This window comes from Hesperophylax consimilis, chromosome 16 (assembly GCF_061612785.1).
Source record: "Hesperophylax consimilis isolate HC1 chromosome 16, BYU_Hcon_1.0, whole genome shotgun sequence".
NCBI classification, from domain to species: domain Eukaryota; kingdom Metazoa; phylum Arthropoda; class Insecta; order Trichoptera; family Limnephilidae; genus Hesperophylax; species Hesperophylax consimilis.
Genome location: NC_142851.1, coordinates 23,808,022 through 23,823,823, shown reverse-complemented (window position 1 = coordinate 23,823,823; position 15,802 = coordinate 23,808,022). Strand labels below are relative to the sequence as shown.

Below are 15,802 nucleotides of genomic sequence, written 5' to 3'. Positions count from 1 at the left end.
TTGCACTGAGCCAGATAAGAACACCTGTATTAGGTATTACTTTTGTGAAGAAACTATTTTTTAACCGCGACATACAACGAATTTTTATTTTAAAAAGTGGTTTGTTGTTACTTTATTGTTCTCCGCTATTAGGGTAATTCCGGGGGAGATGGCCGTACGGGAGAGATGGCCAATAGAAAAAAGTTCTAGGAATAATTCATAGATGGCGCTACTTTTAACTTAGTTCGCTTCGTTTCGGCACGGGCAACAAGTATTAGCGGAGTTTTGTGCGTAAAAATTATGGAAAGGTGAGTAATTTGACATTGTTTTTTAATAACACGTTCGATTTAAACTAAGGGGTTAAGATATTAACATACTTACGTTAAAGTTTTCAAAGTTTTGCCCGTTTTCGTGATATCTTTGTGAATTAAAAAACTTTCTCGTGTTCTAACCTCAAAATTAACTAATAAACTGAGAAGTTGCTTTTATTATGTCATGTGGCCATCTCACCCGGACAATCGGCAAAGATGGCCATAGTATTTACGGGAGAGATAGCCATAAAATTTAATGTTCTAATTTTAATTTATTTTTAATATTTAATATTTTCTACGGATGCCTAACCAATACATACGGAAGGCAGCTGCTGGACGAGGTGCCTGGAGCCAAGAAGACTTAAAAAATGCTATGGAGAAGTACAAAGTGGAGGGATGACTGTTTATAGGGCCTCTTTTATCTACCATATCCCAAGAAAAACACTAGAAAGAAGGTTAAAACAAAACAACTACACAAAGGGATCTATGGGACCATCATCAACCTTTGGTGCAGATAACGAAAAAAGACTGAGCAAGCATATAAAAGACATGCAATCGAGAGGCTTTCCATTGACTATCGATGATTTAAGAAGAATTTCATTCAAGTATGCTGAGCAATTAGGAATTAAACACAGATTCAATATTAAATCTGAGAAGGCAGGCTATGATTGGGTTCAATTGTTTTTGAGAAGGAATTCCAATATTTCATTGAGGAAATCAGAAGGGGTGTCATATGTTAGAAGTCAAGGGATGAATAAAGCAGAAGTAAACGCCTGTTTTGAAATGCTTGAGAGGATTCTCAGTGATAATGACCTAATAAATAAACCTGGCCATATTTACAACATGGACGAGTCTGGGTTGCAATTGAATAATCGACCAGGTCACATTTTGCTGAAAGAGGCTCCAAAGCTGTAGCTATGTCAACATCTACAGAAAAGGGAGAAACGATCACGGTAATTGGTTGCTGCAATGCTGAAGGTAATTTTATACCTCCTGCATGTATTCTGAAAGGGCAAAGGAAGAAACCTTAATTTGAAGATGGACTGCCTCCAGGTTCAGTGGTTTATATGTCACAAAAATCTGCCTATATAACCTCCGACATATTTCTAGAATGGATTAAATCGCATTTCTTTCCTCGAAAACCAGATGGCAAAGTGCTTCTTTTGCTGGACGGTCATTCTACACACTGCAACTCAGTTAAAATGCTTTAGTTTGCTAATGATAATGACATCATTTTACTGACAATGCCATCACACACATCCCACTATCTACAGCCACTGGATGTGGCTGTGTTCAAGTCTGTGAAAACTTTCTTCTACGAATCCTGCAGGTTATGGATGAAACAGCATCCTGGACGCCGTCTAACAAGACAACAATTTGGCTTCTTATTAAACCAAGCCTGGGGAAAATCAGCGACAAGTGGAAATGCAATATCAGGATTCAGGGCAGCAGGAGTTTTTCCATTAAATCCAGGAGCCATTCCAGAGTACGCATTTAGTGAGAACATCGAGCAACCTATTGAAAGAAACATCGAACATGCAGCGCAGGTCCAATCAATTTCAGATTCAGGCCCAAGTACATCCTTTCAGACTGTGGACCAATCAACACCGACTAGATTACTGAACGAAGTATCTCCACTGCCTGTAAAACTATACCAGGTTCGGAAACGAGCCAAACAAGTAAGCATTCTCTTGACATCTGAAGAGCATATGGAAAAACGAAAAATGAAAGAAAATGAAAAGGAAAAAAGGGAAGAAAGATAAAAAAAACTAAAATAATAAAAACGGAAATTAAGACTGAAAGACCTAAGAAAAAAAATATTGTTAAGAAACGAAAGGCAATTCGTAAGTTGTCTGATAGCAGTTGTGAAGAAATTCCCATCGTTTTCAACGATACCTCTGAAAGTGAATCTGAAGATAGAGAAAAAGATAATTGCAGAGGTTGCGGTGATAATTATTATAGGACACAATTAGTTGAAGATTGGATACAATGCAATATTTGCATGCTTTGGGTGCATGAAAATTGCACCGAGTTTGAGGACATGTGTTCTTATTGCGGCAATAAGAAAAGAATGGAGTTAAAATGTCATAAGGGCAAAGGAAAAGGCAAAAAAAGTACTGGCCATCTCCCCCCAACCACTATGGCCATCACTCCCGGACACTCTGGGAGAGATGGCCAGTCCTAGTTTTTTTTTAAAGTTTAAAATTATATTGTTTTCATTAGTTGAAGTGATTTATCGTTAATATTTGATAAGATTAATAAATAAAGTTTATGTTCTATAGTGATTAAATGTTTTATTCATCACAATTCCTTCACAATAGAGTCATAAAGTTACTAGGGCCATCTCCCCCGGAACTACCCTATATTTATCTACGATAACAGCTGTAGTTCCATATTTCACCACGGGCATACAAGTTCAGCGATAAATCAGCTGTGCCGTTTCATTACAAATTTCTTAATTTAATGTCAAATCTTGAATTAACAGTCTATCAAGAGAATTTACTTTCCTTCTTTCCTCCTTTATTAAAAAGTTCGAAATTTAAAATTTATGGAGCTGTTTTAAGAATCATTTTAACCTGCCACCTGGGAAGTACATTTTCATATTAAAAATTATGAATATTTATTTTAAACCTCAAATTGTAATATTTAATTATTAAAGACAATATTAGCAATTCTTAAGCAAAAATTTGAAACAGAAAATGCTACCGTATCTTTTTTCTGTTACAAATTTTTGTTTAAGAATCGCTAATATTGTCTTCATTAATTAAAAAATATGGAATTTAATTTTCAAATTAGACATAATCCCTTGACTACCCGTTTTCCTTAAAATGCACTCTTTTAAAGGTTCTAATTTTATCACCCATTACCCGTTGTGCGTTTAACTCTTAAGTAGAACCTGTTTCTTAAATAAGTTTTAGAAACAAGATTTAATTATCTTTCCGGTTTATACACTTAAAACAAACATTATCATTCCTAAATAATAAAATTTTAATTTCAAACGAGAAAAAAAATTTGAAAACACATTCGTTTTGTTTGGAGAATTTGTAAGAAAACTATTTTAAAATTTATTTTTATCTCGTTCATTTAATAAAAAATGTTCAACTGATTGTTGCTATAGCGGCTCTGTACATGAATTATTTATTTTGACTATTTTTAGGATTTTATTCATGGATCCCAGTATAAATATTTGAGGTAAACTGGAAATAGTTATTATTTATCTTTCTAACTTCAAAAAATAGTATTTCCGCAAGATAGAAAAAATTTTTACTACTTTTATAAAATATGGACGCCTGGTCATATATGACCCTAAAACGCTGGACGGGTTAAACGATGACAAATTTTCCCCGGTTTACGATTAATAAATACTATTTGAAATACTCTTACGTTTATCCTTAATGATGAAAGACTTACGTAGCAGTCGTTAACCTACGACACCAGCTGGGTGGAAACCGGACACTAATAGCGTCATGAAAATTGCAAAATTTTATTTCTGGACTTTGCAGGTCAGTTAAACTACTGTCAACGAAATTTTTCTCATGAGCTGTGTGGTTTTAAATTTCACTTAAATTAACTGCTGAAAATTAAGACACGAATCCATTTTTTTAATTTTTTATTAATTTTTTTGTTTAATATAAAATATGCCAATATATGTCTTTGACGTGCGTTATTCCTGCGTGAAAATATTCATAATCGATGAAAACTAATTGACTATGACTTTAAATGTCATTTTGAAAAATGGAATTGCTCGATTGAAATATATTTTATGTCAGCCATAAAGTAGGTAACTTTTTTTTGTAGTTTTCCGATTTTATGTCCGGGTTAAATCTTCCGCGTAGGAAAAACTAAGCCCTCCTACACACGTTTCCACAAATGATCATCTAGTCCATCAAGATTATGCAAGTGCATTATATAAGCAAAATAAATACAAAACAATATAAGAACAACACGTCAACTCACCAGAGATCAATTGGGAAAATAATTCACCGACTCCAGATATTTTCATATCAGAGGGTTTGGCTCGGTAGAACTCCTAACAGGGCCTATAAATCCTACTGATCCCTCAAGATAAATATTTGAAAAATCTTTCGTTATCATACATGTATTTAAAATGACTGATTTTTTCTTTTTTTTTTACAAAATTTTTGATAGATCTAATACGCCTAAATTTTTAATGAGAGAGCTAGGTATGATGCCAGTAGCTTAATTAGTTAATTTAATATTTGTTAATTAACTAATTAATTCGTAGTATTATTATTTAAATATTCTATTCAAAATAGGAATTATAATATCTTATGATTTTTAGAAGCTTAGTCAAACATACCTACTAATTTCGGTTGTTTGTGACGTACTACTTTAGTTATTTCTGCGTGAAAAACACAAACGTGAACTGAAATTTGATTTGAAATTATGTGTCAATTTTAAAATTTTGAATAAGTTATGTGAAGAATTCAGACAAACGACTGAGTACAATTATAGTACAGTATAATTTTTTATTATTTTTTGATGACAGTGAAAAATCATTAATTTTAAGCTTAAGGACAAGTCCTTATCCCTCAGTAGAATCGAAATCGCCTTTCAGGATTGCGTGGAATGTAGTTTTACTGCCTACCTACAGTGCCTACATCGCCCGGCGAGTAAAGCTTACGAGTAAAGTTTCAGACGCAATCTTGGGAAACCCCATGATTGACGACTGCCTCTTTACTGCTGTGGTATTTAATACATTTGGTGGGAATTGAATTGTACGCACTGCGGTAACGGTTGAATTGAATCGTCTCTTTTGATTACATGTTAGCATTTTTCAAAATGTCAAAAGCTTTTTTATAATTTATGTAGAAAAACATCTAAGATGTCAGATCCCGAGTAGATACATTGCCTGTATTTACTAGTATTTCTATATGTGAGTCCGCGCAAGAATTTCATACCCAGATTCAGGTAATCCCAAGTTATGGAATTTTGCGAGGTTAAATATTTCGTAAGGGGAGAAGCGTAAAGGGTAATACGGCTATAATTATTTCAAGCTACATTTTGATTCTGAATGTTAATCTCTTACTAGGGCGTTGTCTATCAGTCACTGAAGATATAAACCGAAAGAAGTTAGATAAATTTTGTCTTACTAGCATTAAACAAAACTTTTCATATCCTTATCGTGTTTTCGTGGTTTCGTTTTTAATCATTCTATTTGTGTATGTATTGTTTTGACGACTAAAAGGAAATTTTAGGAGGGCTTTAATAAATTTTCTTGGTGTTGCTAGACCAACAAATTCGTATTACTAATAAATCTCCCTTCAGTCACTAACTCTTTTCATAGATTTTTTGTAGATTTTTAACCTTTCAGGTTTTAAAATATCGTTGCGTACAAGCCCCAACGACATGCTGAAATTTCATGGAATTTTGGAATGCTCCAGATTTTTCACCGAACGTAGAATCATAACATTTACATAAATGCCTTGTTTATATAAGGAATACAAATCTTCCGGCGTCCGTTTATTCCAATTATTGACACCTTTTATAGATCGTTAGGGAGAAAAAATCGCCGAGAGCCCTTTTACCCTCATTGTGAACGCAACATGAAGTATTTTTTCTCAGAGAAAAGAATCAAAGAATGTTAATCAGGTGAACGTGCTAGTACAATTAACGTCTTAACGACCAATTCAACGACCGTAAAAGCAGGGGAATTGTGATCATTTGAGATAATCGCAAACGACTGTTGCAAAATGGCAAGGTGCTTCATCCTGAAAGATTAATGTGTTAAAAATACGATTACGAAGAATTTAACGATTCCAACACCAGCGACAAAATTTGACAGAAACTCAAACTTCTTAAAACTTTACAAAACATTTATGGTTGATATGAGGAGGGCCGTTAAGCCCTGAAAAGAGTTTTAATTTTACGAGTAAAGAATTTATTATAATAACTAGATATTTTATGCGAGTTTTTCAAAATAAGGCCCGATCCTCAGGGTCCCAATCATCGTGAACCCCGCCTCCAAGTTATTACATTATGCAATTCCATTTAAGATTGCTCCGTTATAGATATTCGTAACAGTAACGGCCGCTTTATCGGCACAAGTCTGTTATCAAAATGTTGGAGCAATTTGCTGTCACATAAACGTAGGTCACAAAATCTTGTCACTGAATTTATGACGGCTACTGTACCAGTTATCTTTGTGTAACATCGTATAAGTTAATCTTGAGATATAATGGGAGGTATAACGCCCTGTGAAACGATGAAATGTTTGAAATTCATTTATTACTGTCGTAGGTATTTCATATTATTTGGCACAATGAATTTATAATATTAATTCATTCTTTTGAAATGTGAATAAAAATGGAAGTGTTTAAGTGTAAATACTTGGTTTCTAAATAAATGTACAAAATGATTAATATTACGTTTCTTTTAATAGTTACTTGGATTTTTCAACGTTTCATATCTCATTAATAGGTGCATTAACCAAGAAATTCTAAAATGAAAATGTTATGCCTTTACGACTGAGCTAACAGTTTGAGCACTTTTCTAGTATGAGCAAAAATGTTTTCAATTTAACTAACTAACTAACTAACCATCACGCCGTTTCTCCGAAGGGGTAGGCAGAGAGGACGGACCGCCAAACAACTCGGTCTTGGCACACACTCCTTGCCTCATTCACATTCATACATCGTCTCATACATACTCTTCTATTATTTTGACTCTTGACATGGCCCGACTAAAGTATCTGATTCACTTGGTCGTGCCATGTCTTCCTCGGGCATCCCCGACTTTTGCTACCATTCACATTTGCACCGTATATTCTCCTTACACTCCTTTCTTCGCTCTACATGCCCATACCATCTAAGTGTGATCTTACTAATTAAACTTACATCAGCCTTGCACTATTTGCGTATCTCCACATTTCCCACACAATCATAAATGGTTTTACCACACATACGCCTCAGGGATCTCATTTTTACAGCATTCAGTCTACTTTCATTCTTTCTCTGCCAGTTCCATGCCTCACTTCCGTACATCAGGGTAGGAACCAGCACTCCATTGTGGACTGCTAGCTTCGCTTCTTTGGACAATTTTTTATTAGCTCTGTCAGCCATCTCTCGTAAACATACTTCCTAAATACATAAACTCATCCACCTGATCCAAATATTCCTCATTCACAACTATATTGCAAACTGTTTTCGTACTCTCTCTTTCAAACACTATTACTTTAGACTTACTTACATTCATCATTAACTTATTCTTCCTACATACTTTGTTCACCTAGACACGAGAGATTGTAGATCATCCATACTATATTAGCTTTTAAATCTAGAAACTTCGCTCCTACTAAAAAAATTGTTTTAAATCACCGTTAACCAAACAAAAATGGTTGTTTATCAGTTATTCAAAATTTAAAACACATTTATTTATATATTTTGGCCCCTAATGTAGGTATATTTTGAAATCACCCACCACAAATTACATTTTTACTTTATTAAAAATACCATCGAACTCACTTGTTTGAATAAACCTACTCGTATTTCAACAAGAAAATTTGTAATTTCTTAACCTTACAGTTCTTTCAGTATGAACGTAGTTACTCAAATATTTATATCCTTCCGAAACTCAATTGCCAGCATTAACCATTATTTCTATTATCAGCTTTTCGTGTTTAACGTAAGCATTTTTTAATGATAATAAATCACTTTATATACATCCTTATTTCATCAAAATAACCGACATTTTTCAAAACCAATAATTTTGAAACCAACTCATGTAAATAGCAACTTGAAAGTGTCTGACTATTAATTTATTTGTGAAAGTTCAAAGCTTTCATAAAAAGCTAAGGTTAAGTTCAAAGTCGTATCTGTCATCAAATTATGGATTTTACTCGCTCCATTTCTCGGTTAACTCCACGTTACAGATATCAGTCACGACAAGCTCTGAGGTCAAATTTTAAAACCGAAAAGTACGGAAAATAAATTATTTGTTCAAGTATTTAGTAATAACTTAATTTAACTCGTTTAGTAACTATCTAAAATTGTGATATCCTAGAGATTAGTTTAAGAGGTTACTCATTGATGACACGTTTGTAACTGTCGATAGTGCAGAGATTGAAATTATAATAAAAAACTATTGCAACCTCAGGTATCAAGAATAATTTCTACGTCCTGCTAAAAAAGCCATCAGAGTTCATTGTTGTCTATCACTACAAAGTCAAAAGCGTTTTGTTGACACCAAAATTTATTTAAAATTGTTTAAAGAATTTGTTAGACAAACCCGGAGTTACAACAAAGATCTTATACATTTTTTACTAAAATACTTATAAGGATATTTGATCTGAATCTGATCAATGAATATCCACGGCATTATAAAATACTTTTTACAGGCTTACAGAAAATTTTATTAAAGTGATCAAAATGAATTGAATTTTTTAATGAGACCCACTATCAGCAAGTAGATGAATACTACATTAATTAACAGTAGTAAGTTAAAGTGGAAAACAGTCTATAAAACAACAGTAATGTCAATATGAAAAATGATCAAAATCAGTAAAATTGATGCTTTTTACAAGTAACGATTTTATAATAATGCCATTAATGCCCTATTGTTAATGCCTATAATTCTGAATAATTTAATACATTTTATTAGGGGCGGTACAAGCGAGTTCATGAATAATTATGTTATTACACATTTTTAATTGGCCTTCGGGAATTATTATCCAAAAGTTTACTGAAAATACCCTTATTAAAATTAAATTAACGATCCGGTAAATAAAAAACATATTTTCCGTAGAAAAAAACAACATATTTTACAAAAAGCTTTAAAAAAAATTATTTCAACAATTCATTAAATTTGTATCCACTCTATCACTGAAGCATAAATCACGTAAATTCGAAAGCTTTTTCCGTATTAAAACCTCAATTACCAGCGATGATTTTTAAAAGCGTACATAAAAATTGGACCATCAAATTGACCAATAATTTCACTTGCCAGTATATTATGCCTTATACTCCATTGAACGCTTGTAAATTTGATTTTTTAATTGGATTTTTCACATTTCAATTGTGTGTATCCAACCATATGGAATCATTAATGATTTTCATATTCGTTCTGTTGCAATATTAAAATGGAAAAGCAATGAAGCCTTGCGAACGAATTTTGAATTTACCGGGTTCCAGAAACCGATTGGCCGGATATAGGTGGAATTCTATTTCCATTTGAAACTGAAAACTCTGCAATTTGAATACGTTGGAATCACGATGGCATTTGTGGATGACGAGAATGCTATTTTATCTTTTATCGGTTCATGCCAACTTCATCAAATTATTATTATTTACTAAGGATCGCAATTCATCAAATTTCAATGTTAATATTCAAGTTCTGTGAAAGTCTTATTCAAGTTCATTCACAAGAACTTTCAAGATCTTCTTCAAGAAACTTCTTTCTTTTTCAAAAAATTTCACATACTTTTGAATTTTAACTTTAAAAATTGATGAATTTTTCAAAGTATGTGAAACAAACCGTCCTTAAAACACAGTTTCTGAACTAAAAGCATTTGAAAATTTCACGAGGCTTAATTTAACTTATTTTTTAAGTTAAGTTATTTTTAAAAATAAAATTTATTAAGTTTAAGACAACATTTATGTAAATTAAGATTATATATATATAAATATTCATGTTTTGTTATGAATAAAATTTTACTGAAATTAAATTAGTTTTTTTGAGCGACATAAAAACACAAAAATGCATTGTAAGTTTATAAAAACATTGTACAAAAGTTAGGCAAGTCTGAGTTGTCGATGCCATAATTCCATAGTAAAGTGGATTTATTCTTCTGTTTTTGTTTTTTTTATTTCATTTATTAGGTAGTATTTCAATTATATATTTTACACGAAATAACAGTTTTCAATATAAATTATTCTTTTTTAATGTGAGCTGGCGCTCGTGCTAGGATAGTGTAAGGTCCCGATTTCGAGTTCCATTCGTACCAGAAGAGGAAAAATGTGTTCAAAAATTAAAATTTTCCAAAAAAACCCCGTCACAGTCACAAAAATTTCCTGGATATTATTTTTTGACGTAATTTTCCCATACAAATACGAATTCCCCGATCGATTCTGACAAGTCTCGTGTAAAAACTGGCAAGTGAAACGGCCACTGAGTACACATACCTCCCGTAATGGTAAAAATAAAATAATACTCGGTTATATCGCGTGCGGCGCTGTTCATGGCGTTCCTTGGTACAACGTCAATGAGTATATTGCGTGCGATAGTCCCGCTACGTGATTGCTGCCGAATACAAGGGTTGATCAACTCGTACAATATGGGGGCTGTAACCTGCAACACTGTTAATTCGTTTTATAACCGATATGTTTTTTCTTTTTAATATCCTATTTAAAAGCGTAAACGTAATTCGATAGTAATTTACGTAGGGCAAAAAACTAGGAAAGATGATTAAAATAATTAATTCTACTGTAGCAATGATAACAAGTCATACTCCTATAATGTGTTCTATGAAATATTATTTTTGATTTTTAAAATATCAACTACATGTTACCAACACTTGTTCTTACATTCTGTAATTTTTATGTATTTGAAAGCGTTCGTAGATCATCATAATATGAATGATATTATGAGCTGAAAACAGTTGCAATGATCGAGAATTTCGTAAGCGAAATTTTTTTACGGAATAGTTTTTTTCTTTTGTTTTATTTTCTGCTGTCGTAAAATTAACATGAGTAAATGTAAGGGTGGCATTTTTGTACTGAAAAAAGAAACTCTGTTCTTTGAATATCCCTGCTTTCATTGAGGTATTGTATTTTTTTCACGTGTGAAGCCTATACCTTCAAAAACCGGAATCTTGTGATATTATGTCTTCATCAAAGATAACAAAGAATGTAATGATAGGTTCTTAGTGGCTTTTTCAGAAGCCATCAAACACTAAATAATTTTAGGGACATTATTTTCCTCTATTTTCTCCCAGACCAGCGTGGACTTTGTACCCGATACAATCGAGACTAATCGCGTATTTACGCTCATTAAATTCATGCATGCCTTTCCGAAAAATACGTAATGAAAATTATACAGAATTAGTTTCAAACTTAGCTTTCCGAGAACGGTGTGGTTTTGTAAGCGAATAATATTTATTTGGCAATTTATATTTTATGACTGTTTTGTGAAAACACAAAATAATGTTTTCTGAAAAATTTTTGCAAATGCAACCGTTTATGAACTCAAGTAGTATATTGCCGAAGTTAATACGGTTCATCATCCTCACACCAAATGAATTTAGTGCAAGTTGAATGATTTTTTAGCAAAACTTGAGTAGAACAATCAAAGAACTTGAAAATTAATTTAAAATTTTATGATTTGTTCAAATTCTGTGAAACAACCCGTCCTAAGTGTGGTTACTTCGTTCTACGAAAACATGCACTGAAAGAAATGTTTAGGTACGATTTACCAAATTTTCAGTAATTATCTACTAAACAGTTTAGTTGCTGTGGTGACTGCCGAACTTTTAGCTACTGTTTGCTAAACAGCAGTTTATTTATGAAAGCTTAAGGATTCAGATATTCTAGCTAAACTAATCGGTTGAGACAGCTTTGTGTTTAGTTGTGTTACCTAAACTGTATTTATGACAGCTTAACGATTCAGATATTCTAGCTAAACTAATCGGTTGAGACAGCTTTGTGTTTAGTTGTGTTACCTATACTGTATTTATGACAGCTTAACGATTCAGATATTCTAGCTAAACCAATCGGTTGAGACAGCTTTGTGATTAGTTGTGTTACCTAAACTGTATTTATGACAGCTTAACGATTCAGGTATTCTAGCTAAACTAATCGGTTGAGACAGCTTTGTGTTTAGTTGTGTTACCTAAACTAAAAATGATATACCTAAACCATTTTGTAGTGTTCGGTTAGAAAAACTTAACTGTTTAGATGTAGTAACCTTATTATTTAGTTAATATTACAAAATGGTTAGGTTGATTAACTAAACATCGGTTGGAATAGCCCTACCGATATAGGTGTTTTAGCTCTCTACTGCTAGCTAGCTTTAGGTACTGTAGCTTAGCTTTTTGGTTAGATTATCTAAATTAAATAGGAAGTGCAGCTTTGCAGTTTAGCTGAAAACAATACAGGGTGTAAATGTAACCACCATCAACTCGAAGGATTATACCCATAATTCAAAATCATGGGTTAAATACTTTGAGTTGCAGGTAGTTTATTACAACCCTTTTGAGAGATGAAACCTAAATAAATAAATATTATGTTTTGTAAGACTAGAAAGTACTTATTAAAAACCTCATTCATATAAAAGTTATTTTGTTAAGAATCGTCTCTCAAAATATTGTTTCCAGCTACCAGCAAAGCCTCAAAAAAGAAAACACGTTTGATCATACACACATTTATATTATCATTTTTTATTATAATTTTTTTTAAATATAGTAAAAGATGTTTGTTTCCTGATTTGGCAAATTATTTTCGGCGCTGCCTGTATGTGTCTAGTAATTTACCTTTAGCGGCAATTTTTTGGGTAGGCCCAAAACACACATATGGGGTGAAATATACAGCTGCGCTTTCTTTATTAAAGACTTTGGTGATTTGAAAAGCAAATTCATAAAATCTCTTGCTTGTAATGGATCTATCTGGATTACCCTGCAATTCCTTACTTATAATAGTACTGCACAGTCTGGCAGAATCGTCCAACAGACCCTTTGACTAAAACTGCATTAAAAGTGCTTGCCCTTCATTGATTGATAGGAGATGATTGCGTAAGTCCTGGAAAACAAAATTAAATTGCATATTGATTACATAACTAATAACCACTTCTATAATCATCATAATATCAGTCACAGGATGGCTATTCTACGCTGCCACTACTAAAATACATATATCGTAATGTATAAAACAATTAACCTAAGTTACTTAGGTATCTGAAACTTACTAAAATTATTTAACTTACATTCGAAATTTGCTCTTCAAAAGCTTCTTGCGTTATTCTTTGTGATTTGTTTTTATTTTCCAACAAGGAAATGTCATTTACAAGGAAGTCATCGTGTTGATAATATATGGGCGTTGTTTGTTTGGAAGTCTTCTTCTTCTTCTATCTTCAATCTGAAACAAAAAGCGGGTATGTACACAAAGGGGAAAGAAAGGGTGAAGGGGTCAAGCTTTGTTTTTATCCCTTTGGAATTGCTTGACCCCCCCGGCAGTCGATTTATTCATTAATTACAGGAATTATTATTTTAAATACTATTATTTTTGTATCAAAATCGCGTTTGGTACAACTATTTCCAAATGGTTAGCCAAAAAAGGCCTAGGTATACAATATGTCATCATAACTGCTGTCGCGCGTTGGACCTGGGGTGCCCTGACTTTCCCTCGGCCAGCTCAGAGCGGGGCATGAGACGTCTCTCTCATAGTCAGGGTTCGGGGTCAGCGCGAGGCTCAAGAATCCATATCCCACCGTCTACACAAAACACTCCCATACGACTGCTATCCCCAAATGAAAGAAGTTAGGTTTTTTATGAATCAACATTGTATTTGAGCGGCAAAATGGACATTACATGGGTGAACAACAATAGAATACAGGTTGTTACATCCTAACTGGAATTATCATCAAAGGGTTCCCTAATCTCTCTCTGGGGAGTAATTAACAGCTCTCTCTCTAGACCGACAGGCAGCGTGGACGAATTTAGGTTATTAGCGGACACATTCAAGGGGTAATAGGAAGCGTAAGAAACTCACAGCGTGGCGTGGTCGGGGCATGGGAGTCCTCGGGGCATCCTGTTGATTGTAGGGCTGAGCGCCGTGTTTCAACCAAGCGGTGCCAGCCTGTCGATGTTCAAAGCGCGCCATTCTCGTACATTATGCTTTTCGACCGTGCGGTGCGAAATTGGGGACGCGGGGCCGGAACGCGCACACGTCCAGCTAGGTCAGAGGTCGGGGCGTAAGAAGGAACGAGGCGCTTGGTCGCCGGGGGTGGGGGGAACTCTAGCGGATCTTTTGTGCGTTTTCAACTCCGTTTGGTCCAGCAACCAACCTGATAGTTCCCGCTACTCAGGCTAGCAACTGTAGGATCTTCGCGCCTAAAATCTGTTATATGACACCTCCCCCCGCGCTCGTAAAAAAAGGCGACGTGGTAATGGAGCATCAGGGTTAAAAGATCCTCTATATGCCTCCCTTGGGGTTTTTTGACAAAAAAAAAGTTGCCCTTAGTTTGAGAGACTTGGATGGCCAGAGAGATGCCTAGCTAAAACATAATGACTAGCTTATGTCATAGGCTAGGTAACAATATTTGTGGGGAGAAATGAGGAAAGGTACATAGCATGTTTGGAGCAAATAATTTTGGGGAGAGAGCAGGTGTGGAAACAACAAGTAAAATTATGCAATTAGAAAACAATAGACATGGTTATGCAATTGAAAGACAAAAGACAAAATTATGCAATTGAAAGACAAAAGGGCATGGTTATGCAATTGAAAAAACAATAGACAACATTATACAATTGAAAAAAAAAGACGGAATGTTAAGGTGTGATTCTAGGGTTTCATTGGTCTGGAAGCTAAGTTTGCGTTGCGTTGGTTTTTTGGTTTCGAAGAGTTGCGAAGGAAACGAGATTTCACTGACTCTAAAAGATTACATTATCACTGTAATCTGACCCATTGAGATAACACTCAGGAGTACACTTAGGCCTTGGAAAAAACACTTTGCTTCGTTGTGGGCGTTGATGTTTGCGAAGTGGGGCTGTTGTTTGCGGGGCTGCGGCTATGGTTACAGTGGTCATTGGAGAGAGTAGTCCAGGTTCCGTAGTTATGCCAGTACGAGTCCTATGTGCTATTATGGTGGGCACGGATCGTATGTGTTGGTTATCGGAGCATAATGTAGCTCAGGATAACTTTTTAGAGATGCGCAGTTTGTGTTTACTGGAGGGGCAAAGGGTAATTATGTTTCACCCATGACCTGGTATGCGTCACTGCATGACAGAGCAAGAGACGGTATAACTGGCATTGGCATTGAGGGCAAGAATTTGAACTCCGGGACTAGCGTGTCCGAAAGGTAGTTCAGAGTGTCATAAAGTATAGTGGGACAACTCGGCTTGCAGTGGTGCGACAAACGTCATACATATGAGTGGTATGGTCTGTGCTTTCAGGAACAAGATGGAACAAGTGTGTAGCGAGTAGTAGTCGAGGGACCTTTGTAACCACAGCGCAGGCTGCTAGGAGGTGAGGCTCAGCTTGGCTGCCGGAGATGGCATCCGCCTGGGCTTCTTTTTAAATCCGGGGGGAATTATTATTAAAGCAAATTTCTTGAAGTTTACCTGCCTAGGGACCAATGAAGAAAAGTTTGGAGAGAAACAAAATGTGTCCAGAAAAATAAACAAACGAGGTTTAGCTGCCGGTCCAGAGAGTGACGAAGAGTGTGAGAGAGAGGTAGAGAGAGGTTCCTAACTAGTTTTGATTACATAAACATTATCCTTTATTAGGATGACTTGGCGTTTGCCGAATGACAAACTGTCTTGGTTGAAAAAACAACCGGCCTTC

At 34.6% G+C, this 15,802-nt stretch overlaps 1 protein-coding gene and 1 pseudogene across 1 annotated transcript in view; both read left to right on the top strand.

The window, feature by feature from the left end:
* The window catches only part of LOC149416907 (neurexin 1-like), a 460,023-nt gene that overhangs the window by 226,715 nt on the left and 217,506 nt on the right, over positions 1-15,802 (top strand). The window lies entirely within an intron of this gene.
* On the top strand, positions 1,535-2,475 carry LOC149416908 (uncharacterized; annotated as a pseudogene).